A 27,516-nucleotide genomic window follows, 5' to 3' on the forward strand; every position below is an offset into this window, starting at 1 on the left:
CATAAGCCATAGTTTTGGGTCCCTTGAAGATATTTGAAGATTCTTTTGACTGCCTGAAGATGAGTTTCCTTTGGGTTGGCTTGAAATCTTCCAACCATTCCTACTGCATGTGTAATATCTGGTCGAGTACCTGTCAAATAAAGCAAACTCCCAATCATGGATCTATAAGTGGGTTGGTGAACTGCTGCTGATTCATCATTTGCACTGAGGCTGCATCCTGTAACCATGGGTGTACATACTGGCTTTGACTCTTCCATGCCATACTTCTTCAAGATCTGCTTGAGGTATTTGGTTTGAGACAAGAAGATACCTCCTTCATTTTGTTGGATTTGCAATCCAAGAAAATATGTCAATTCTCCAAGAAGTGACATTTCGAATTCTTTCTGCATAACCAAGGCAAAGTTTTGACTCATGGTCTCTTCATTGCTGCCAAAAATAATATCATCTACATAAACAACAAGAATTAGCAATTTGTTATTTTCAACTTTTATATAGAGATTGCTATCTGCTGATCCTTTTGAAAAGCCTTGTTGGTGAAGATATTTGTCCAACCGATAGTACCAAGCCCTTGGAGCTTGTTTGAGCCCATAGAGTGCCTTTTTCAATCTGCATACAAGGTTTGGATCATTTCCAAGAATGAACCCATCTGGCTGCTCAATATATACTTCTTCTTCTAAGTCTCCATTCAGGAAGGCTGATTTCACGTCCATTTGAAATACCTTGAAGTTTTGAAAGCTTGAGAGAGCAAGGAACATTCGGATGGCCTCTAGTCTTGCCACAGGAGCAAAGGTCTCTTCAAAATCTATTCCTTCTTGCTGTGCATACCCTTTACAAACAAGTCTGGCCTTGTTTCTAATTACTTCTCCATTTTCATTTAACTTATTCTTGAAGACCCATTTTGTTCCTATTACATTCTTATCTTTTGGTCTAGGAACTAATTCCCAAGTGTTGTTCCTTTCGATTTGCTCAAGTTCTTCATCCATTGCTTTGACCCAACATTCATCTTTGCATGCTTCTTTCACATTTTGTGGTTCAATGGAGGAGAGTAGAGCCAAGTAGCTTGAAGCTTCTGCAAGTGTCCTTCTTGTTTGTACTCCTGCTTCTTTCTGCCCCACAATCTGAGTTTCTGGATGATTCTTTTGGACATATCTGGATGGAGTCTTCTCTTCTATTCTTGTCTGCTCCTCTGGTTCTTCTTGAGATTCTTCTTCTTCATCATTTCGCCTTTGAGAGTAACCTTCATCTTCTTCAATGTCTTCATGATGAACTTGCCTAGGAATATATCCCTTCTCATCAACCACTATATCAATACTGTCAACAATTCTGCCAAGTCTTTTATTGTAGCACTTGTATGCTTTGCTATGTGGAGAATAACCAAGAAGAATGCCCTCATCTGCTCTAGGTTCAAGTTTGCCAAGTTGCTCATCAGTATTCTTAATATAACATTTGCTCCCAAAGATTTTGAAATGCTTCACGGAAGGAGTTTTACCACTCCAAAGCTCATGAGGTGTTTGAGTGCTGTTTACTCGGACATTTGTTTTGTTAAGAATGATAACAGCAGCATGTGCAGCTTCACCCCAGAAGGTTGCAGGAGTACCTGATTCATCGAGCATAGCACGAGCCATTTGTTGGATAGTTCTGTTCATTCTTTCCACAACCCCATTTTGCTGAGGAGTTCTAGCTGTAGAGAATTCTCTTCTTATCCCATGTTCATCGCAGAAATCGAAAAATTCATTTGATGTGAACTCCCCACCTCTGTCAGATCTGAGGCACTTAATTTTGTGTCCTGATTCATTTTCAGCCAATGCTTTGAAGGATTTGAATTTTTCGAATGCTTCATCTTTGTGCTTCATAAGCCCTAACCAAACAAACCTTGAGAAATCATCAATGAATAATATCAGATATTCTTCTCCTCGAGGTGTCCTTTTCCTAAATGGACCACATACATCTGTATGGACTAGCTCAAGAGGCAAGCTAGCTGATCCTTCCTTTTCTGGAAAGTTAGTTCTGGTTTGCTTTCCAAACTGACAAGATTTGCATATGGTGTTGTCTGGAATTTTGATATCTGGAAGATCGCGAACTGCCTGATATTTGCATGCTTTTCTTATTTGTGAGAAGCTTAGATGTCCCAACCTTCGATGCCATAACCAGTGCTCTTCATCCTTGCTAAGATAGCATTGTTGTTGTCCTTCTTCAAATATGTACAGATTATTTGGAGTTCTTTTGCCTTTGAGAACTGTTTTACCTGTATCAAGATCACGAACAAGACATCCATTCGATCTGAAAATAACCTCGGTTTTTTGATCACACATCTGACTGACACTTAGAAGATTATGCTTCAATCCATCAACATACAAAACATTTCCAGCCTTGACCTTTTCTTTCAAAGGAGCAATACCTTTTCCTTTTATAGTTGCAGGAGTATCATTTCCAAAAGAAACTTTCTTTCCCTTTTCTAAAGTAGAATAAGATTCAAGTTTTTCTTTATCACCTGTCATATGTTTCGAACATCCACTGTCAATGTACCATAGATTTTCCTGTCCTTCTGCATAAAACGCTATCCCACATCTTTCTGTCTGAGGTTCTTTTATTCTCCATTTTTTGGTGCTCGTGGCTTGTTCCTTTTTCTCCTGAAACCTGCTCCTGCATTCAGATTCTTTATGACCAAAATTATTGCAAATAGAACATTCAACTTCATTTTCAAGAACCGAAAAGTTGTTATAGGTCCTCTTTGTAATCCCTGTCATACTTCTTTGTTTTTGAGCTTCCCTAGTCATGATTGTTTTATATGCAACACATTGAGCTGCTTTGTGACCAAAGTTATGGCAAGAAAAGCATTGTCCATTGAAGAAGCTTCTGCGGTTATTGAATCTACCAGCCAACTGATTGTAATTTCTATTTTCATCTATTCTTGTGCCAAACTGAGAAGATTTTACCTGTGGTTGGTTGTAGCTTTTGTTCACCCTTAAGAAGGATTGTCCCTGATAGTTTCTGTTTGTAATTCGTCCCTGCTTTACCTGATTATCTTCATTGTTCTTCTGCTCATTTCTTCTTGCTGCATCAAGATAACTCTTTGAGGTGGATGCTTTAGAGGTTTCTCCATTATAGCCCAAACCTGTCTTGTTTAGAGGAGACCGCTGCACATTGATAATCTCATCCAAAGTTTCAGATCCTTTGACAAACTTAAGATTAATAGCTTTTGTTTTCTCAATTTCTTTTCTGAGACCAACAATTTCACCTTCTAGTTTTTCAAGATGTTTTTCCTTTTCATCAATTTGAAATTGCAAAGTATCAATGATCACACTCTTTTCTTCTATGCATCTCTTGAGTCTAGTAATTTCATTATAGAGATTATCCACATCTACAGCATCCTCATAATCATCATCTTCAAATGCCATTAATAGCTTATATTTATTACCTTGTTCATCTTCATCACTGTTTGATAAGCCATCACTATCTTCATGGGTGTAGTAGCTTTTCTTATTTGCACTTTGTTTCTTATTCCATCTAGCAGGTTCTTTTCCTTTATCTTTATTAGGACATTTTGCAGCATAATGACCTACTCTTCCACAAGCAAAGCATTTGAAAGGTAGCTTACCTCTGAACCTTCCAGCACCCCTTTGAAGATTTCTGACAAAATTTGATTCTTCTTCCTCTTCTTCTGGAACATGGCTTGCTTCATAGTAATCTTCTTTTCCTGATGCCTTAAAAGCAGCTTCCCTTCTGTCTGATGGACCTCCCTTTCTCATTTCATAAGCAGTTAGAATTCCATGTAGCTGAGACATAGTGAGAACTTTGAGATTTTCCTTTTCTTCTATTGCAGATACTTTAGATTCAAACTTGGGGGATAATGATCTTAGAATCTTTGAAACTACTATAGTCTCTTTTATTTCTTCACCCAAATTTTTCATACAATTAACAATCTCGTCTACCCGAAGAAAATAATTTGCCACACTTTCATCATTATACATCTTGAGAGTCTCATATTGAATCCTGAGAGTTTGAAGTTTAGCTTCCTTTACCTGTTCATCTCCTTCATAGCTAGTGATCATTTTGTCCCATATCTCTTTTGCTGATTTGAAGTGCATGACCTTCATGAATTCTGTTTGGGATATACTTCCTAATAGAGTACTGACTGCTTTTGCATTTGTTTCATATGTCTTTTTCTCAGCTGGATCTGTAGGAGTAGCTGAAGGAAAAGCATAGCCTGTTTCTACAATGTTCCAAACTTCTGTACCAAGAGATTGAAGATATGCAGTAACTCTTACCTTCCAATAATTGAAATTTGTTCCATCAAAAACCGGTGGCCTGATTGATGCTTCTTTCTCGTAGTTGCTCATGATGAATGATCTACCTTCAAGCGATCAAGCTTCCCTGAAGGACCTGCTCTGATACCAATTGTTGGAAATAATACTGAGAGGGGGGGTGAATCAGTATTATCAGCTCAATTAAACCTTTTCAATGCTCAGAAACATATACGCTACTTCAGTTAAGTAAAACAGCGTGTACACGCTACTGTGACTAAATAAAACAGCGTATAAGCAGAAAACTCATAACTTAGTTAGCTTATTCTTCAGTTAAGTTCATTAGGACATTATTCAGCACATTAACAGTAAGCAGATGCAGTATAACAGAACGGATCAAAAGCCACACACATGAACACCAAGATATAAGGTGGAAACCCAATGTGGGTGAAAACCACCTGCTGCAAGTTATCTCTATCTTTCTTTAAGAAACTTCAGTTTACAATCTTTTGTACTGGTGCAGCCTTATACCAGTACGCAGGCTACAACCTGCAGAAGGCTACAACCTTCTCTCGTTCTCCAAACTTCCTTGGAAGGGAGCTCCAACCCCCTTTGTTCTTGTACTAGCCAAGATACTAGTACGTAGGTGCTGACCTACAATCTTCTTTTCTTCAGGTATCACCTTTCATACATTTTCAGACTTGAATATTCCTGAAGCACAACATTACAATCTGAAGACCACAATTCATTCAATTTCCACAACAGATCATTGAAGCATAAAACAACCAAACTCTGAATCACTGAACCACTGAACCCTGTCAATCACCAGTTACCAGAACACAGAGCAGACTACAGAACTCTGCAATAACTGTCAGACCCCACTGTAAACCCAAAAACAAGCTTCAAAAGATATACGCTACTTTAAGGAGCAAAACCCGCGTATACACGCTCTTTTACCGAAGCCAACCTGCGTACAGATCTAAAAATAAACTTTCTCAATTTGCAGCTGTACCAGACATTAGTTAGACCCAGAACATAGCATTGCGACAATATGCAGATCTAGAAATAAGCATAATCAACCATATCATGATAGTGCATTTCAAACCATTAGATCCCGATCTATCCTTAGATCTAGTCTTCCATCAACCAATGTGATCTCTCCTTGGCTTAGATCAAGCAACCCAGCACCTGCAAAACAGATCTCTTTCACTCTTAGATATTCAAGCCCTTGTCGAAAGATGATTTTGCCTAATGATCTTCTTCTCCTTATATAGTCTTAGGCCTAGCTCAATACCAAGAGCCAAAACCATAGTAACACAATACCATCAACTTCAAAACTAGGGATCGACACGCCCGTCGAGACACAATGGTCCGAAACCATAGGCACAACTTCCAAGGACTAACCACCATGGACCAAAGGAACCTTTCCACATACACGCGCTTTTTATGAATCTAACTAGCGTGTACACGCGACTTGGGCTTAACGAAACGGCGTGTATGAGCTTCCTTGGCATGCTGTACTGAGATCAGTCTTCTGATTAAGTTGCCATCACCTGTACCAACCTCTGAGCATCTGTACCATCCTCTGAGTGAGTTGCCATCAAGGACAACACTTGAATCATAATGCCAACAAACTCGTGAATCCTTCTGTCCAACTAGCCTTCGATTTCTTTTTTAGTTGGATTCTAGTGATACGACATCACACATCTCTTATGCAGATTTCGGTCCTGACAACGGTACCATTTGTTGGCTTGAGGGGGCCTGACCCAGGTTCAACGTTAGTTTAACCAAAAGAATCCCTACACTACTTGCCCTTTCGGCATCAGCCCACAGAGCGCGGACTGAAGTCTCACCCGAAGCAGTATGGCGGGATGTTGGAACCAAGTTTCCACACCTTTGAGATGGTTGTGATGTCAGTTTATTCCAACTATACCTGCCTTCGCGCAGGTTGCTTATCCCCCTGCTCTATACTTCAATACCTTCGCGAAATGTTATAATCGGTTACCGCGCAGCCCTAACCACGGGCTGAAGTCCCTTTGCGCTGTTAGGGCAGCGAACTGTGATATCTCCTAAACTGGGCTAAGTATCTTACTCATCTTAATAACAGATCTTAGTTAGCTTCGTCAAACATATTTTCTTACTTGCGTTTATTTAACCAATACAGTTTATACACATTTGCATTTCATATAAACATTAGAAGTGAAATTCATACCCAATATATTAGATGCATAAACATGAAATAAAGACGTTGAAACGATAGAATACTCTTCTTTATTGATACTTCCAGATAATTACAAACTCGACTCGTCTTACACACTCAGCTGTAGGGTTCTGCGCATTCAGCTGCGGACTTCTATGCCTCTGCGCACTCAACTGCAGAGCCTCTACCGACGCTACGATCTGAAACTTTGACTTCTACTTCTGAGCTATCTTTCAATTCTTTATTACTTCCATTGTTTAGTTTTTTTTTTTCTTACTACTTAGAGCTTAGCTTTATTTATACAATCTCGTGGTCCGTAGACCATGGGTAGATCTTCTACAGCTGACATAACATTATCAAAATAAGGGCGGACAACCCTATGACTTTTTGACATCTACGCGCTCCACACCCACAAACTGCGAAGTCTTTACATTTAGATTACAAAATTAGACCAAAATATGGGCTCTAAGCCCCAAAACTACCCTTGGGGGATCCTGCGCCCAACAGTCAGCCTTCTGGCTCTCTGTGTTAGAAACGATGGCCTCTTTGAGGCTCCGTGCAACTCCCGATTGCCTTTGCGTGGCCTTGCGTGAGCTCTTGCTGCTATTGCGTCACTCTCTTTGGCTACTTTCTTCTCTTCCGGCACTATCTCTGCCTTTCTGTCTCTCTGTACTCAATGCCCCTCAGCTGTAACTCCGATCACTGATTCTATCTCTCTTAGCAAACCCCGCTCTAGAGAATAGAATCACTGATCACTCTAGTGTATTCTCCAAGTGACTCTCAAGCCTCCTCTTATACTTTTCTCATTGACATATCAACGGCCAAGATTAAGTCCCTAATTAATGGCTAATATTAGATCTGGCTTGATCCATGTCTTTTGGACCATTCTAACAGTTTCATATTAATCCACATTAATATTTTAATTTCCACAAGTTTAGACTTAGGGACTCCATTAAAAATATTAATTATTTTAATATTTCCTGAACTGTTTAGAATCTGCCCAAACCCTTTTTGGGTATTGGAGATCTCATGTGCCCCAACCTCTCCACCAGATTTCGTGGTTAGAACACATCCGATGCTACAACAGGTTGCCCATAAGAGAACTGCAAAGTAACCTATTTTAACCTTTGAGTAAGGGTCTAGCCCCTAAAATTGAATGATGGAGAGGGTGGTTCTATCTCTCTATTCAACCAAGCTTATGTTTGGAGGTAGATTTGAAGGATGCAAAATCTAACTAGGATGCAAATGATGATGCAAGGTTTTAGTGAGATACAATGATATCATTATTGTTTCAAGGAAAGTAAAATGCCAATATACTTGTAATCACAAAGTAGATGGATACTTCAAAGCACAAGACTACTAGCAAATGACAATAATCAATCAAACAATAGGTAATACTCAAAGAAATAATGATGATTAGAAAGTTAGGAACAATTACTCAAATACCATTTAAATGTGCTGATTAGTTGTGTTCTTTACTTATTTAGACAGTTGAAATAAGCAGGAAATTCAAATGATGAAAGGACAAATTTATAGTGGCAGATGAGATTGCTAACTAAACAGTTGGGAAACAATATCAAATCTAAAACAAAGTTGGGCTTAAGACAGCAGATACTCAATTGCAATTTAGACTAAGTAGCCCAAAAACAAAAATGAAGAGATGGAAAATGAGATCTAGAAAGCAATGCTCAAGAAACTGTGGTCTAACGATCAAATTAGTAATAACAAGACTAAAAGAATCAGATCTAAAACTAATGCAAGCAGAAATATAAATTCAGACACACACAAGAGATTCCTCCTAAAAGAGAAGACAAGGATGCCAATGGGTGAGGACCCCAAGCTCCCTCAGAAAAAGATGACTCGTTTATTGAAATGTTACAGAGAAGTCCCTCTTGTGACAGATAGAGAGGGGACTAAAAATCCTTGAGGAAGGGGTTACAATAATAGACCCTAATGCACTAATGCCTTCACCTCAAGAAAATTTCACAAGACTTCAAAAAGATGTCACAAGTAAATCAACCTTGATAATGAGATCCTTCTGTCAAACGGTACTGAATACTTAAGAAAGCAACGCTGTTTTTATGAAGGAAGATAAAACCCTTCGATATAGAGAATGGTTCTTTCAACATGAAGAAGATATACAATAATAATATGAACTTACAAGAACAGAAATCTCCTCAAGAAAATACAGCTAATCCACCTATTGTTGCAGTTGGAAACATTTCAAATTAGTAGACAAAATCTTCTCTAGCTCACTGCCTTCAAACAAAAATGAGTTGATAGTCAAATCTGTTCACTGTTTAAAAGACAATAACCTTTGAAAATCTGTCCTTCAAGCTCAGAAAATGGATGGTGAATCACTGCAAAACAGTGGCTTGAAATGTAGTGAGAACCCCTCCTGGAAATAGGGCTTAAAGGACCACTGCCAGATCTGAAAACTACCTCCAAAAGACAATAACCTTTGAAAATCTGTCCTTCAAGCTCAGAAAATGGATGGTGAATCACTGCAAAACAGTGTGTTGAAATGTAGTGATAACCCCTCCTGCAAAGAGGGCTTAAAGGGCCACAGCCAGATCTGAAAACTACCTCCAAAGAACCTTCAGCCAGATCTGAAGCTTGCTCTAAAAATGCTCACCGTGAAGCCTCAAATGATACCTCAAAACCCTCACAGCCTGAGTAAAAAATCTTGTTTAAAATTTAGATTTAAATTTGTAAATTTTTTTAAAAGGGAATTCCTTTAAGGTTCAAAGGTTTAATCTCTTTCAAAATGCTTGAATTTTTTTTCTGAACTGTCCCTTTTTTTTGTTAAATGGTTTTATGCACCAGGTATAGAGAATCAAGGTAATGCTCACAACTAGAGGAATATGAGCGTTCCCAAGAAGCCCCTTTTGGCCCTGCAAATAAAAAACAGTCAGATATATAGATTGCAATGCCAAATGTTTGGACCGAACTTCAAAAATTTCATGTGAGATCACTGCAAAATGATGGTTTTAGATAACAAGAGAAATCTAAACTTTAAATGAATGTGGCATAGACAAGAAAAACCTCAAAGGTTTGCTGTTATAGCCCAAGCTTCACCAAAATCTAATGTAACATACAGCAACCCTTTATCAAAACATTTAACAATAGGAGTCTTCTCAAAACCCTGATCTCTTCAAGGGCAAGCAAAGAGTATGAGATCAGACTTTGTACAAGTGAAGTGAAACCCTCAAAGGTTGCGGCTCCAAGGAAAAAGAGACAAGAAAATTTTGCAGCTGTGATAATTTCTCACAATTCTTTTTTTCTGATGTAGAACCTTTTGAATAGGGCATGGATCCTCTGCAACACAGGAGTTAATGACACAAACAACTGAACAAATAAAATTATCTTCCCTAACACTGCCGTTATAATAAGATCCCCTTTTAAAAATAAAACAAAAAGAATGGTGATAACCTTCAGGAAATATTTCCCAATAATAAACAAGGGTTTGAAGGCCCAAGAGGGTTCACGGCTCTCTAGAAAAATTCTGCCTACAAAACCAATTAAATTAGAAATAGAACCCTCTGCAACACAGCAGGTAATGACACAAAGAACTGAACAAATAAAATTATGTTCCCTAACACTGCTGTTATAATAAGATCCCCTTTTAAAAATAAAACAAAAAGAATGGTGATAACCTCAAGGAAATATTTCACAATAATAAACAAGGGTTTGAAGGCCCAAGATGGTTCACGGTTCTCTTGAAAAATTCTGCCTACAAAACCAATTAAATTAGAATAGAACCCTTTAAAAAGGTAGATATGCTTCAAGCCCTTCAAGGTTACAATTCAGCTCCTTCAATTACTTCAAAACCCTTAGCAAATGTCACAGGTAAAGAAGAAATGTGTTCAGTCTGTAAAGAAGAACTCAATTCAGATGCTGTAAAAATGATTTGAGAAAACAATTCAAAAATTTATTTATAAAAATTTCTGAATGAGAACCCTTTGCACCAGGTGAAAGATGAAGCTTCTATGCACACGATTGTAAGGATAGATAGGCTTCTTGAGGAAAGCTTTAGCCCTAGCAAAAGAAAACAAAAGTTAGATTGCAAAATCTTATGACGAATCCTCACAAAGAATAATTATAGGACACCCCCCTGCAAACCAAACAAGGATTATTAAATAATTCGTTCAATAAAATTCAATCCTTTATAGCTTGTGGCCAGTGTAAAGAATGGCATTAAAATCCCTGCGGATGAGCTAAAAAAATTGTTAAAAAAAATTGCTCTCACCATATAAATGAAACCTTCTTTAAATGATACACTGGCCACTGCAAAGTAGAACAAGGGTTGGAGGATTTAAATCTTTAAGTATTAAACCTCTGCGGCTATGCTAGAAAACCCTCACAAAAAATTACATGGATTGTTAGAGAATGCCTCACAAAAGAATTATGAAAACCCTAAGAAAATTATATGCAAAAGATTAAAGGGTTTGGAGCCTAAAAATGCTTGTGACCTTCCTCTTTAGAGAATATATATATATATATATATATATATATATATACTCTCTCTGTATATATATATATATATATATATCTAGAGAGAGAGAGAGAGAGAGAGAATATATATATATATATATATATATATATATATATATATATATAATTTTTTTATTTTTATTTTTATAAGAAACAACGAATGAGAAAATACTTATTATTTTTTTATAATTTTTTTGTAATGAAAACCCTTGGGAAATTTTATCAAATTAAAGCAAAGGGTAGGCTTAAATTATTTGCGGCCTAGGTAGAGAGGCCATAAAATACTAGATGACTTCACGAAAAACTGTTGATGTATTGAAAACCCTAGCCGCTTAGGAATGAGGAGGGTTAGGCTAAAAAATTCGACATTTTGTCTTTTAAATCCACCAAACCCTTGCTCCTTTTCTTCAGACATGCAATATAAGAGTGTTCAAGGGAAAATATACAAAAACTTGATAAGACTGTACACAAAGTCTAGATCTAAGCACAAGGATTTATTTACAAGCGTACAATAGCTAAATCCTGGAATATGAGTACAACTTCGTTTAAAGAGGTTTGAGATAAATAAAATTTTCTTCTAGCTATGGTCTAGAAACCCTACAACAAATTCGTTAGATAAATTCTTCAAGTGAAATAGAGTGGATTCTCCCACTTCCTCACTCAAGAGTTGGTTAACTTAAGCAAAAGCATCCGCTTACGCTTGAGACCTGATTCAAATAAACGTTTTCTACACAACTCAGAAAGATTTTGTTAGCTTTAGATGAGATAAAAAAATATAATGGAAGGAAATTCTAGCAACTTAACAAAAGCACACTAGCCATGTCCAATCCTAAAATATTTTCCAAATCTAATTACTAGTGTAAGATAGCTATACACTAATAATTCTATGTAAGCAAATGAAGTAACAAATATAATCACCAGTAGAAAATTAAGCTCAAGAATTCATTACCATATCCAAGAGAGAAGAGCCACAATATTTCACCCCAAAGACCTGTGTTTTATTATTTCAAAATAGAGAGCTTCAAGAGCAAAATGCTAGAGCACAATATCAAGAGATGTTACAATGAGGAGCATATGCTTCCTTATATAGATAAAATGAGAGTTTTAGAGACTCTTCCAAGTGAAAATGGCTAGGTCTATGCAGGTGCACAAAATTGACTGGATCTTGGTTGATTAAATGCTTGATTCATGTCAAAATAATCTCCACCCTTGATTGCTTGAGAAAAAATTCGAATTCCTTGATGAAGGATTTTTCTTGGTCCAAAGTTTTTATTTCTAACTTTTTCTCCTCGAAAAAATTCCATTCACTTAACCAACTTGGACCATAAACTCGTTTTTTCTTAAAAAAAATGATTTTTCTAGACCAAAAATATTTTCTTGAATTTTTGCTTGCTTGATTTGTGGAGATAACCTTCTTGGAAAGTGCACATTGCCTTTTTTAATATTTTTCACTTGGAGAGAACTTATTTTTTTCTCATTTTTATTTTCTGACCAATTTTCGGCTAATTATTTAGCCATTTTTTTCTCTGGAAAAAGAAAATAAAAATAATTTGAAGGGATAAACCATTGTTATCGGAACTTGACTGGAATTGGTTGAACCGACAAGTTTGGGGCCAAATCCTGTCCAAACCAGCCCTTCGAATCGGTCTGTTTTGGTTTGGAGGTTGGTTCTGTCGGTTCGCAAGGCTCGCTGCCACGCGGCCTAGGCTTGGAGAAAACATTTTTATTTTTAATATTTTTCCTAATTTCTAATGTTAATCTAGCCCACCCTCCCCATTAAAGTTATTTAAACACCCCCACCCCCTCTATTTCACTCACACTATTCATTCGAGCCTCTTACAATTCTTGAGTTGAGTTCAGTGAGGATAATTTAGAGAGTTTTTGGTAGTGTTGTTTTGAGAGAGATTTTTTGCAGATTTGAAGCGCTGATTGGAGTTTTGGAGAGTTGTTGGGTTGATTACTAAAGGATATTTTCGAGCTACTTCAAGGATTTTTTTCCCTAGAGATCTTTGGGTTTTCTTGAATGGTTTTTGGAGTTGGTTGAAGAGTTTTTTTAAAATTTTGTGTGGGCTGCTACATAGCAGATTTGAGAATGGAGGATTTTGGAGCTGATTTACTCCAAAAAATTTAGAGGGTATAAATCAAGGTAATTTTTGCCATCTATTTTTGTTTCATTTTTCTCCAAAAACCAGTTCTTTTTTCCCCAAAAATTTAAAAAGCCTATTGTTTTTATGCAGATTTTTAGGGGCTGCTCCAGAGCTGATTTAAGAGGATTTTGGAGCTAATTTTCTTGGGAAAATTAAGAGGGAAAATCAATGTATTTTTTTCAACCATTACTATTCTATTTTTTTTTCCAAAAATCTATTTTTTTTTTCCCTAAATTTTAAAACCCTAATATTTTTTTTTTTTTGTAAGCTTAGGTAGGACCCTCTCATTTTCAAGTTTTCAAGTTTTTACATGTCCGTTATTCACCCCATTTCGAGGGAGGGTAGCACAAGAATCGAACCCAAGATCTCCGGTTCGGTGAGACTTCATTTCCACGGCCATTGCCACTTGAGCTACCCCATGCGGACTAAAACCCTAATATTTTTATGCATAATCCCAATTTTTTTTTTTTTTTTGGAAAAAATTGTGCCTGCTATTTTCTTCTATTTTTTTCTCAACAATTGTTGAAATTTGCAGGGTTATTTTGAGAGATTTTGTTGACAAATTTGTAAGAGAGATTTTGGAGCTGATTTAAGAGTTTATTTTCTGATTGGTTGGATCTTCTTCTCTTCTCAAAATTTACAGATCTTTTCTAGGTATTTCATTGCCTTTATTCCTCTTTTATTTTTCTCTAAAAAAAATGGCCATAAAGTTCTTAAAACCCTAGGGTTTTCTATGCATATTTTTCATTTCTTTCTATGGAAGTTTTCACAGCCCCCAAAAACAAGAATGATCCGGCTTGGGTTCTCTGCCATTTAAATGAACAAGGGATAAAAGTTTGCAACTATTGTGGAAGAAAGTTAAGGGTGGGGGGATCCGTAGAATTAAAGAACGTCTAACACATTGGAGAGGACAGGTAAAACCTTGTGAACATGTTTCTGATGATCTTAAAGCAGAGATGCAAAGTCTAATTGAAGCCTACAATGAAGAAAATAGGGAAAATAAAAGAATTTAAAAAGATATAGGCAAAATTCAAAATGATAATGCTATGCTTAGTGACCCTGATTTTGAAGAATATATGCTAGTTTCGAAGATTCCTCTAGTTTCCCTACTAGAATTGGAGAGGGTAGTTCAAGTGTTTTTAACTTGAAGAGGACAACAACCCATAAAGGGATTGACTCCTTCTTTGTACCTCGCACCACGCCTGGTTCTCAACCAACTCTTGATGCTAAAAGGAAGAAGATAGAGAAGGAGGCTGGATATGAATTCATTGTTAGATGGTGGTATGATGCAGACATACCTTTTAATGCTACTAATTATGCATATTATTAGCCCATGATTGATGCTATAGCTTCATGTGGAGCAGGCTTCGAAGGCCCTAGCTTTCATGATATTAAGGAGCCACTTTTACAAAAAGAGGTCCAAAGAATACGAGAGTACCCTACAGAGTTCAAGCAATTATGGATCAAAACATGATGCACAATTATGTCTGATGGATGGACTGATTGTAGATCTAACACCATAGTAAATTTCTTAATCGCTTGTCCAAAAGGTGCTATGTTTCTCAAATTTATTTGATGTAGCTGATCAAGTGAAGCATGTATAATAGCTATTTCATCTTTTGGATGAAATAGTTATGGAAGTGGGGGTTGAAAATGTTGTACAAGTGTTCACAGAGAATGCCTCTAACTATGTTGCAGCGGGAAAGATGTTGGAGTAAAAACACCTCACCTTTTGGTGGTCTCCATTTGAAGCCCATTGTTTGGACCTCATGCTTGAGGATATTGGCAAAATTGAGTGGGTGAAGAAGTGTGTGGATGATGCAAAATCCATAACCAGATACATCTACAACCCCTCATGGGTTTTGAACGTTATGAGAAAGCACACATGGGGTAAAGAGCTTGTTCGATCAACCATCACATGATTTGCAACCAACTTTCCTTCGTTGCAATCCCTTGTTGAAAAAAAGTCGAACTTGAGGAAGATGTTTTCATGTGATGAGTGGAATTCATCTCAGTGGAGCGAAAAGGCTGAAGGAAAACATATGGTTGATCAAGTATTTAACAAAAGATTTTGGTCAAAGGAAGACGAGATTGTGCTATTTAGTGAGCTTCTTGTCAGAGTTTTGCAGATGGTGGATAGTGATAAACTTGGCATGATTTTTATTTATGAGGCCATGGATCATGCCAAGGAACAAATAAAGGAAGCATATGGGGATAAAAGACAAAAGTACATTCCTCTATGGAGAATCATTGATGAAAGATGGAACAAACAACTCCATAGACCTTTACATGCAGCTGGCTACTACTTAAATCCAAGGTATGTAATTTTGGATTTCAATGCTCATTGCTTATAAGTTATAAGTTTTAACTTTTAACTTTTGTTGACTTGATGAATATGTTTTTGTTTTTTGAACTTTGAAGGTACCATTACACTACAAATTTTGAGGCTAATGGGGAGGTATTAGGGGGATTGTATAAATGCATTGAGCACATGGTCCCAAATTCCAAGACTCAAGATCAGATTCATAACAAGCTCTTGAATTTTAGTGAGAGTATCGGTACCTTTGGAATTTCTATGGCTATAAGAAATAGAGCAAAGAGTCCCCCAGATAAGTGTTGACATCTAATCATACGGATTGGGTGAACAACTGTAAATAAGTGTAAATAAATAATAGAGGAAATGGGGAGTCATCGGGAGATGAAACTGAACAGTCTCTCCCTTGTATATAATAATAGACAACCTAAATGAATAATACATTCTCATTTGAGGAGTTACCTCCTGGCCTGACATGGTATCAGAGCCAGCTCTATCTTTGGCATTACAATTTGCCCTTGTAACTCCCTCTTGGCCTATGTTCTGCCTATTTTGTAGAACTGACACCTTTGTCATGCTCCAGAGGCCTGAATAGTGCACTGTCATATGCTTTTCTATTCCTGACATGGTATCGTCTCCCACGCTCCTCCACTTTCATGCTCTGCCGCGTTTTTTCTCACCTCCCACGTCCAAATCCCAGTAAATGCAATCTGAATATTGCATTGGTGTGGTCTATAAGCACTGCTCCTCAAAGCGCTGCTCTCCCATACCTCTCCTAGCTACATATTACATTGATGAAAAAAATACAGTTTTGCTTTGAACTTCTTCTGGTTCACGCTTTGATTGACATTGAAATACCTCGATGGAGTTGTCTGGTGCAGCAAAATGGAGCCCTCTGGCGTTGGTGGAGAGATTACTTTTTGGAAGGTTATCGCTTGAGATTTGGCGTGACACGACTGTGGTTACATGTTGAGACCCATGAGCTCGTGACCTTATATTGAAGGTCGTTTTCTGCAAACATAGAGGTGGACTTTTAAATCTTCTACATGGAATATTGCTTCCTGTATTCATAAACATTGCTCCATATTACGCTGACCTCTCCACGCTGTTCCATATATATAACGCTGGTATATATAAGCGTTGTTTTCATATATAATGTTGTTCCATATATATAACATGTTATCTCCCAGTTTATAAGCGCTGTTTTCATATATAATGCTGTCTCCGCATATATAACATGTTATCTCCCAACATATATACACTGTTCCATATTTGAAATACACTGTCCCATATATACGTTGTTCCATATATATATATAACGTTGGTATATATACAACGCTGTTTGGCTTCCACGCTGTCCACCTCCCCCAAATTCTCCCTTCTCCATATACTACCTTCCCTAAATATTCCCTCCCCCATATATTACCTCCCCAAAATAATACCTTTGTTTTCAATATATCAGAGTTCAATTTTTAACCACCAGAAGTGCAATTTTTAACCACCAGAATTGCATTTTTTATATATTGGCAGCAGGGTACATATTATTATTTTTTAAATGCATTCATTGATATCTATTGTGGGAGTGGTTCTCACCAGGAAGGAGAACTACTTAGAATGGTCGCGGAAAATCAAACACACTCTCATTTTTAATGAGTTGTTTGAAGGAGTGTATGTTGGAAGCAGAAACAAAGTGCCCAAACAACCTACCTCAGATAACGAATTTGCCATTTGAGAAAATAAGAACTTCAAGGCTTATGCATTGATTGCAGCATCAGTAAATGAAGAGGTGAGTTGCCATATTTCGCCATTTTCAAACGCTTTTGAAGCCTTACAAAAACTGAAGGAACTCTATGACTCACGTTCTGCACTTGAAGTTGTTCAACTCATGATTAAATTGTTCACCCTTGAATTACAAAATGATGATCCTCTTGCTCTTGCATCGGAAGTAAAATATATTATGCATGATATCAAAGTCACTAATGTTGAACTGGACATTCCTCTGATATCTTTTCTCAAGGCACTTTATCCCACTTACTCAAATTATCTTGAGTCATTGCAAGCAAATGGAAACCTCAAATATATTACCTTTGACTCCCTTGTGAAAAAAATTGCTGAAAGAGAGAAAGCTTTTGGGAAGAAGACAACTCCTCAGTCTTTTGAAGAGGCTATGTGCCTTGCACATAGAGAGAAGAATCTTGCTCAAGATTCTTCCAGAGGAAGAGGTGGTCGAAGAGGAAGAGGAAGAAATTTCAGAGGCAGGGGGCAGACACTCTCAAGGAGAAAAGTCAGATTTGCATTGCATATGCTGCAAAAGAGATGGATCACATGATGCATCCACATGCAAGTTGCCTTGGGACAGAATTGAGCATGAAAGAAACCAACCCAAAGGTAAAATTAATGACAAAAAGAAAGGTAAAGCACCTGAATCCGCTCACTATGTTGTGGCACACTGTAATATTGGAGTAAATGAAGACTTATTTAATACTTCACTTGCTTCTTGGAAAAATGATTGGTTGCTTGATTTAGGAGCAACTTGCCACATGACTTTTAGAAGAGATTTTTTTGAAGAATTTACTGACAATGTTGATAGAGCAGTATACTTTGCAGACAAATCAAAACTCAAGCCATCAGGGCTTGGCACAATCAGGCTTAAATTGCCTGGTCTTCCAGACTTTCTTCTGCATCATGTTCTATATCTCCCACAACTGAGGAGAAACTTGCTGTCCTTGGTTCACATCCACTAGCAAGGACAGTCCATTCATATGTTTGATGGCAAGCTTGAGGTGAGAAAAGCATCAGACCACTCACTTGTCATGACGGGGATAGAAGAAGAAAGGCTTCTCAAGCTGCAGGGTACCTTTGCTTGCGCACCCAATTTCTCATACAATTCTCATTATGAAGAAGGTACATTTCCATCAAGTTTATTATGGCATGCTAGATTTGGACACTTGAACTGTGACAACCTCCGCTTGTTGAAGAAAAACGGTGTTACTGGTTTGCCTACAATTCCTAGGAAACTTAAGCAATGTGTTGCTTGCATTCTAGGAAAGAATGGCAAATAGTGTTTTCATGATTCACATTCCAGAGCACATAGAAAACTTGAATTCATTCATTCAGATTATGTGGTCCAATGCCTGTTCCTTCTGCAAATGGAAATAAATATATGATGACATCTATTGATGACTACACCAGAATGTGTTGGGTTTATTTATTGAAGAACAAGTCTAATGCTTTTCAAACATTCAAGAACTTTCATAAATGGATTGAAAATGATGCACAATCTCATATTGGCTCTATTCGCACTGATAATGGAAAATAATACACTTCAAATGAATTTGAAAACTATCTTCGCCAACATGGGATCAGACATCAAACAACTATGCCTTATAATCCCGAACAGAACTGAGTAGCTGAAAGAATGAATAGGACAATCTTAAATATGGTGCGCTCCATGATGTTTTTCAAAAATGTAACATTGATGTTTTGGGCTGATGTATTTCTATGCGCTGTATATGTGAAGTATAGATGTCCATCTAATGCTATTAGAAACAAGACTCCTTATGAAATGTGGTATGGGCACATTCCTTCGGTAAAGCATCTCAGGGTCTTTGGTTTCACTTGTTATGCCTTGATACCAAAGGTACATAGAAACAAACTTGGTGCAAGAAGTCATCAATGTATTTTCCTGGGGTATTCAAACACCTCCAAAGCATACCGTCTCTATGATGAAGTCAATAAAAAGTTTGTTGTATCTAGAGATGTAATCTTTTTTGAATCATCCAAAACTGACAATGTTGTTGAGCGACAACTTGATGGCTTGGACAGATTCGTAAATGCGAAATCATTTCGAGAATTTGATAATTAGATTCCACATCTTGAAGGGGGGATTCCTATACTAGATCAACCTGTGGAATCTTTTTCTGAAGCACTCTCTCCCCTCATGAAACTCCAACAACGGATGATACTTTGAGTGATGTGATTGACAGAATTGGGAGACTCAATCTTGATTCAGTCCCAACTCAATCAACGGAGCAGCTTGGACCATCTCAGAAAGGTCCCCCAAAGTGGCTGACAAAGACACTTGAAAATATTCATCCTGATGAGGTTGGAAAGACAGGAACTAGAAATTCAACCTGGCAAAATGGAGGTAAAATGGAGGTGATGTAGATGACTCTGATTCACCTGTTGATATGGATGTTTCTTATGATTGTGAATTGAATTTGTCTACATATTTTGAACCAACTTCCTTCAAAGAAGCTGCTTCCCATGATGAATGGAAAGAAGCAATGCAAAAGGAGTATGATGCCTTGATAAAGAATGGCACTTGGAAGTTGGTTGATCCTCCATTGGGAACCAAATTAACTGGCTGCAAGTGGGTCTACAAGAACAAGTATAAAGCTGATGGCTCACTTGACAAGCACAAGGCCAGGCTTGTGGCAAAACATTTTGCACAGAAGGAAGGGGTCGATTATGAAGAGACTTTTGCCCCCACAACAAAATGGACTACCATCCGAACACTCTTTTCCCTAGTAGCTCAAAACGGTTGGAGAGTCCATCAAATGGATGTAAAAATTGCTTTCTTGAATGGAGATCTAAAAGAGAATGTTTTTATGTCCCAACCTGAAGGATTTGCTGTAAAAGGACATGAACATAAAGTATGCAAACTTGTGAAATCCTTGTATGGCCTCAAACAAGCACCGCGAGCCTGGTATGAAAATCTAACTGAGCATCTTCTGAAACTCAATTTCAAACATTATGATCTTGATGATGCAACTTTGTTTGTAAGGAAGGTTGGCAAAACAATTGTATATCTTGTGGTATATGTAGATGATATTTTGATGATAGGGAACAATGAGAGCTACATTGCATCCATAAAGAAGGAATTGAGGAAAGGTTTTGAAATCACTGATTTGGGCTATGTTCATTACTATCTTGGTATTGAAGTAACTCAACATCCGAAGTCCATATTCCTTTCTCAAAAGAAGTACATTGGAGATTTGTTGAACAAGCTTGGCATGACTGAATGCAATCTTTTGACTATTCCAATGGAACAAAACTTAAAGCTCACATGCATTGAAGGAAACAAATTTGAGGATGCAACAAAGTATAGACAACTTGTAGGAAGTCTCAACTACCTGACTACTACCAGACCAAACATTTCGTTTGTTGTTGGAATCCTCTCCAGGTTTATGCAAAGGCCTTGTGAGGGACATTGGTCTGTTGCAAAAAGAGTTTTAAAGTACTTGAAGGGAACTCAAGAATTTGGAATCAAGTATACACAGGTGGGAGACTTCAGCGTGATTGGATACTCTTATTCAGATTTCGATGGAGACAAAGAATTTGGGGTATCTACTTCGGGTTATGCTATGAGTCTTGGATTAGGAGCTGTCTCTTGAAGATCACGCAAACAATCAGTTCCAACAGATTCCACAATAGAGGCAGAATATGTGGCAGCAACCGAGGCAACAAAATAGTGTGGCTCATGAAAATTTTGGAAGATTTGCAGGTAAAACATGTACAATCGACTCCACTCATGATTGACAATACCTCAGCAATAAAGTTGGCCAAGAACCCAAAGTTCCACGATCGAACGAAACACATCAATACAAAATATCATCTGATTCGACATCATGTTGAGGCCAAAACAATCCATCTTTGCCATTCTTCCACTAATGAGCAGATTGCAGACATCTTCACTAAAGCGCTTGGAAGAGAAAAGCTTGAAAGATTTAGAACGATGCTTGGACTCACCAACATCCCTTCAGATTAAGGGGGGGAATGTTGACACCTAATCATAGGGATTGGGTGAACAATTGTAAATTAGTGTAAATAAATAATAGAGGAAATGGAGAGTCATCGGGAGATGAAACTGAACAGTCTCTCCCTTGTATGTAATAATAGACAACCTAAATGAATAATACATTCTCATTTGAGGAGTTACCTCTTGGCTTGACAATAAGAACTGTCAAAATTTGCAAATTCTTATATTAGTCATTTCAATTTGAAATTGTTGAGTCCAAGTTTCAAGTTTCAAATTCATTTGCCAATATTTTTTTTCCTTCCACCCTTTTTGCAACCTATTGGTGGCAACAATTTGGTGGTGAATGCCCTCAATTGTAGAAAATTGCAATTCAAATATTGAGCTAGACATGTAGTGCTTCAGGGTGTGAGCGGAATTGGAGTGTGTTTGAGCATATACACACTAAGAAGAGGAACTGTTTGGAGCAAAAGCGGTTGAATGACATGGTTTTTGTTTAGTACAACCTTAGGTTGAGGCGCAACCAATTGCTGAATAAAATCCCTGAATCAAGCAACATTTTCTTGGCTGACTTTGATCCAACATCAGAATGGGTTGTGGAGAGTCAAGCACCAACATTTGACAATGAAGACCTTTCTTGGTTGGACTTGGACCCACCTCCACAGGTTGCAGAGGAAGATATATCAGAAGCGCCAGTAGCAACTTCAGGGCTAGGGGAATCAAGTGATAATCCCATTCCAGACTTGGATGCTACTCATTTTTCAAATGAGGACGAGGAGGATGATCATGATGATGATTCTGATGACGTTTGATCATCGATGACATTGACAATTAGCACTTGTAGGCTGTTGTTGTGGTATTGCTGACTGTAATATCATACTATTTTGTTATTTTGGACTATAAAGGCCTTTTAGAGCCTGCTTCTTGATGTTTGTAACTTTTTGGTTCAACTATATTTTGCAATAAGTGCTATTTTGGTTATATGCATTATTACTTGCTATATAAATGAGAATTTTTGCATATTTGTGTATAAATGGTTTGGATTCATATGGATGCACATAAATATATATTTTTTCTTTAAAATATGAATATTTTATGTGTTTTTGCTAAACTTGTTTTTTCTTTTCCGGTTTTGACCGGTTCTTAGTTCACAAGGTTTTTCGGTTCGATCACCGGTTTGGTTTTGATAACATTGGGATAAACATAATTTCAACCCTCAAAAGGTGTCTAAACACAAAGTTGAGATGTGAAGGTTCTAATTTTGTGTATCCCCTCAATTTTTACAAATGTTTGCTTTAACAATTTACATCCAAATTATTAAATTTCCAACCAGTTTGAAATTTTAATAATTAAAAATAAACACTTAGACTTAACCAAATTTTGCGAGACTCAAGACATGATCTAGTATGATAATTATACATAGACTCGATACACTAGGACTTACTTAAGACATCACCATCGAGCTCCACCCTAGCTTTGGGGGTATATTTGGGAGAAAAACTCCGCTAATTATCTGATTGTTTAAAAACACAGATAATTAGTTGAGGTTAAAAAACTTCGTAGGATGAAACTCATTGTTGAAATTTCCTAAGCTTACCTAGGTGTGTTACATGGCTTCATCGTCATACCAGAATCATTTTTACAATGGCCCACTAGGCTGAAGAATTTGGAGTTACAACTTTGTTAAATTGACGAATGATGATGATGAATTTTGGGTATTTGACTGCTCGAACATGATGGAATTCCTTTCCAAAAATGTGTACTATTGTATGGTAGTTGACATAGAGTGGTCAACAATTAGTATCTTGAAAGAATTCAAGATAGAAATCATCAACGAATTAAGAAAGAATTGCCAAAGTATGATGGTAAGGGCCATAGAGGAGCAGTCGTCTGGGTCAACAAAATGGAAGGGATTTTTGAATCAAGCCTCCCGTTAGGTGAAAGAGAAAAGAGAATGACAAATTCCAAAAATTTAGCAGGGGCAACCTAAGATTGGTTCCTATTATGGACAAAATAATGCGATGTTCATTCCTTTCATTGGCAAAGCTTTATGATTGCCTTATTGAAAAGGTTTCATGATGAAGATTATGATGATTTGTACAACAATTTTGTATATCTTAAACAAAAGAGAAATGTAGACGACTATACACACGAATAGGAAGTTTTGGCAACTAGAAAAAATGGATTCACAAACGAACAATTGTTAAAAATGTACACTTGTGGACCAAAAGATTATATCCCTAGTGAAATAAAGTTATGGAATCCTAAAACGATTGAGGATGCTAGACAACTGACAAAATTGATTAAACAAATGAACATGTTCAATAAGACACCTTTTACAGGTCTACAAAAGTCAAGCAAATACTCAAATGAAAGGTCAAAAAAGTACCTAATAGACAAGTCTGACAAGTATATACATCCCACTTTAAGAGAAGAAGAGAATTCACACCATGGCTTAGACAAAGAATGGGTTAACATATGTAGGTATTGTGGAGACAACTGGACACCCAAGCACAGAGGCAATAACAAAAAACTATGTCATCCAACAACAACTCAGAAGTAAAATGTAAGGAAAAAATAATATTCAAAATATAGAAAATGAGGAAGTTGTGCCCAAGATATTGCTTGCTGCAATAATAGGAATAATGCAACCCCAAACATTGATACTAAGAGGGCATGTAAAAACAATGTCACCATACTCATAGGCATAGGAAGCACCCATAATTTCATATATGTAAATGTCGCAAAAAGGCCAAATCTATTCGAATGTCCAACCGCAAACATAAGAGTGATGGTCGCAGATGGAAAGTGAATTAGTGGAGTCAGAAAGTGCCACAAAGTCAAGTTGCAAATAGAAGATTATGAATTAGAATCTAGATTTTACATTGTGCCCCCAGAAGGAGTAGATGTCGTATTGGGATTTCAATCGCTTCAACCTGGGGACCTACTTTGCAAACCATTAGAAACAATTTATCAAATAAAATTGGAAGGCAGAAAATATAATCTGTTTAGATTCCAACCTCCACCAACTCTAATTATATCTTCTCAACAAATGGCAAAACTAATTAGAAAGGGGGCATCTGTGTACATTGTGCAATGCCATCAAATGGAGATAACAACTCTAAAAATAGTTCATTCTCAACACCTAGAGATTAAAGCATTAATCCACAATTACTACAAGGTATTCCAAGACTTACCTATGAAGTTTCCCTCTGAAAGAAGGATAAAACATATAATCGAAGTTAAACCAGACTCAACACTGTTGAATATCAAAACCATATTGATATCCTCACCATCATAAACAAAAATAGAAATATTAATTCAAGACCTATTATTGTGTGGAGTTATTACAGGTAGGAGCATGTATGCAACCCTAGTAGTGGTGGTTTGGAAAACTGATGGATCCTTCAGACTATGGATAGATTATCAGGGCCTAAAAAAGATAACTGTAAAAAACAAGTTTTGTATCCCATTTATAGATGAAATGTTGGACAAGATCCATGGAGCAAAATATCTCTCAAAATTAAATCTAAGGCTAGGGTATGATCAAATCCGAGTAATGCTAGAAGATGTGGCAAACACTGCTTTCAGAACTCACAAAAGTTACTATAAATTTAAGGTGATGCCATTTGGGTTAACCAACGCCCTTGCCACCTTCTAGGCAACCATAAATGAGCTCTTTAAACTCTACCTAGGAAAGTTTGTAGTATGCATTTTTGATGACATTGCTTTCTACAACAAGACATGGAAAGAACCTTTTAAACATTTGGAGCAAGTACTTGCTCTCCTAAAAGAGAATTAGTTCTATGCAAAATATTGAAATGTGCTTTTGGTAAGGAAGTAGTCAAATACCTTGACCATGTCATAATCAAGGAAGGAGTTAAGGTAGATTCTAGTAAAATCGAAGCAATCATGGCATGGCCAAGGCAAAATAACATATCAAAACTAAGAGGATTCCTAGGATTTGTTGGTTATTATAGAAGGCTCATCAAGAAATATGTTTAGTTAACAACATCACTATGAAATTTTTTGAAGAAAAAATACTTCCATTGGAGTAACCAAGCAAAGGAGTGTTTTGAATCATTGAAAAAAGTTGTGTGTTCTACACCTGTGCTAGCAACATCGGATTTAACAAAACCATTTTTGGTAGAATGTGATGCTTCATGGGTTGGGATAGGCACAATATTAATGCAAAATGACCATCCAAAGCTTTTGAGAGTAAAAAAAACTCAGCAAGATGGAAAGCCTAGTATCTACATATGATAAAGAGTTGTTGGTTGTTATCCATGTGCCAGCCAAGTGGCGACAATAACTCCTAGGCAACAAATTTTCAATACATATAGATCACGACGGTGTTCAATTCTTATTACAACAAAAAACGTTACCCATCGAACAATGAAAATGGATGGAAAAAATTTCCACCTTTTATATTGAAATATTACATAGAAAGGGGAAAGACAATGTAGTTGTTGATGCATTGTCGCAAAACGATGATGAACTAACAACATGTGCGACAACAATGGTGATTCCTGATTGGTGAGATGAAATTTAGATTGAATATGTGAAGGATCTTGAATCTTATTCCATTATCAACAATTTGAAGCAAATTCCAAAATTAAATAGAAAAATGACATTCTATGGTACAAGAATAATATTTACCTATTTATATCTTCAGAGTTTAAAATGAAATTCTTAAAGGAGTCACATATTTCCCCAACAACAGGACACGTTGGATTTTTACCTCTTACACATTCCTAACCAAAAATGGGAAAAGATATCAATGGAATTCATTGAAGGATTACCAATGTTTGATTGAAATGATAAGAATTTTGTCGTGGTTGGCAGATTAAATAAATATGCACATTTTATAGCAATAAGAAAAAACGGATTCAACAAAACATATTGCTGATATCTTCTCTAAAAACATCTATAAATTGCATGGTTTTTCGAAGGGCATTGTGAGTGACAGGGATCCAAAATTTAAAGTGAATTTTTGGTGAGAATTTTGCAAGAAAAACTAGAATATCGCTTGATATGAGCTTAACTTAGCAGTCACAAAAAAATGGACAAACAAAATTTTTAAATAAATTCTTTGAAACCTACCTCTATTGTTTCATGACAGATAAGAAGCACAAGTGGTCACAATGGTTGCATTTGGTGGGATGGTGGTATAATTCTACCTACCATACATCCACCAAAAATGACTCCTTTCCAAGCCTTATATGGTTACAAACCACCAAAATGGATGGAATTTGCACTTTTTGACACTAAGGTCCAAGCAGTAAAGAATCTGTTGAGAAATCTAGGGCATCAATAGCTAGGTGATTTCTCTACTTATGATAATTCCTTGTGATGATCTTTTTACTTCTTGATTACGATCTTCTATTCTTGAGTTGTTATTATGTTCTTTTCGTCAAGACAATTACCAAATCATGAACAATAAAGAGACAAGAGGCATAGTATATAGGTTATTAGCCAGGGCCAAAACCTCTCACTGTTTGAGAGGAAAACCAAATAGAAAAACCAATTCTTCTTATAGAACCTTTAGTTGACCAAAAACAATACCAAGACCATGACAAAGACCCTTGACACTAGATTCCTCCCAAGACCGAGTCACAAGCCTCCTCTTCAACATTGCTCTTCCTCTTCCTCTTCTCGACTTCCTTCAGATTCTCATTCTCTTCTTGTAGGACTGCAATTGTTTGTCTTCACAACAAATAACCTAGATGACTTTTTCTTCTTGAATAGTCTCCTCAAGAGGGAGACTCCTTTCTCTTTCTTACTCGGCTTCGTTGAGCGAAGTCTTTTCCCAAATTCGATCACCCTTGTATAATTGCAAAGTTTGGTCTATCCTTGCCAACTTCGAACTTGCAATCTCTCGCACGTGTGAGGGTATTTTGGCCCAAAAATAGTCCTTAATGATGCCACTCTCCTTCGCTATCCTTCCTTCGTTCCTCGCTGGCTTTAAGGCTCTTACTAGGATGAATTGAACACTTGTTATGAGAGACTTGCTTCACCGAATTGATGTCTTCCAAATGAGGCCGAGTAGTGCTATATATACCAATGTTGCGAACATCTCGATAACATCATGATTTTATCTTGAAATCATGAGTTTTAGGCCTAGCCCATGTTTGCCGATTTTTACGGATATTTTCATGGTATCTTGATTTGCCAATGTTTGTCGATTTTTCCCGATATTTTCCTGATTTTTTGTTTTCTAGACCCTTGCTGATTTTATCCTGATGCTGATGTTCACAAGAATGATATATACTTGTTTGTCCATGTCCATTAGGCTGACATGATCTCTTGAGTAGGCCGACATGATCTCTCTCGAATCATCCTTACATTGTAAGACGACT

At 37.0% G+C, this 27,516-nt stretch overlaps 1 protein-coding gene and 1 pseudogene across 4 annotated transcripts in view; both read left to right on the forward strand.

Annotated features, from left to right (window-relative positions):
• LOC149170565 (uncharacterized) overlaps window positions 1-21,969 on the forward strand; it is a 50,194-nt pseudogene extending 28,225 nt beyond the window's left edge.
• The window catches only part of LOC149170564 (uncharacterized), a 197,337-nt gene that overhangs the window by 157,478 nt on the left and 12,343 nt on the right, over window positions 1-27,516 (forward strand). The window lies entirely within an intron of this gene.

The sequence above is a fragment of the Pinus tabuliformis genome, chromosome 4_2, assembly GCF_031772625.1.
Source record: "Pinus tabuliformis cultivar Carrire ecotype Pingquan chromosome 4_2, CPIR1, whole genome shotgun sequence".
NCBI lineage: Eukaryota > Viridiplantae > Streptophyta > Pinopsida > Pinales > Pinaceae > Pinus > Pinus tabuliformis.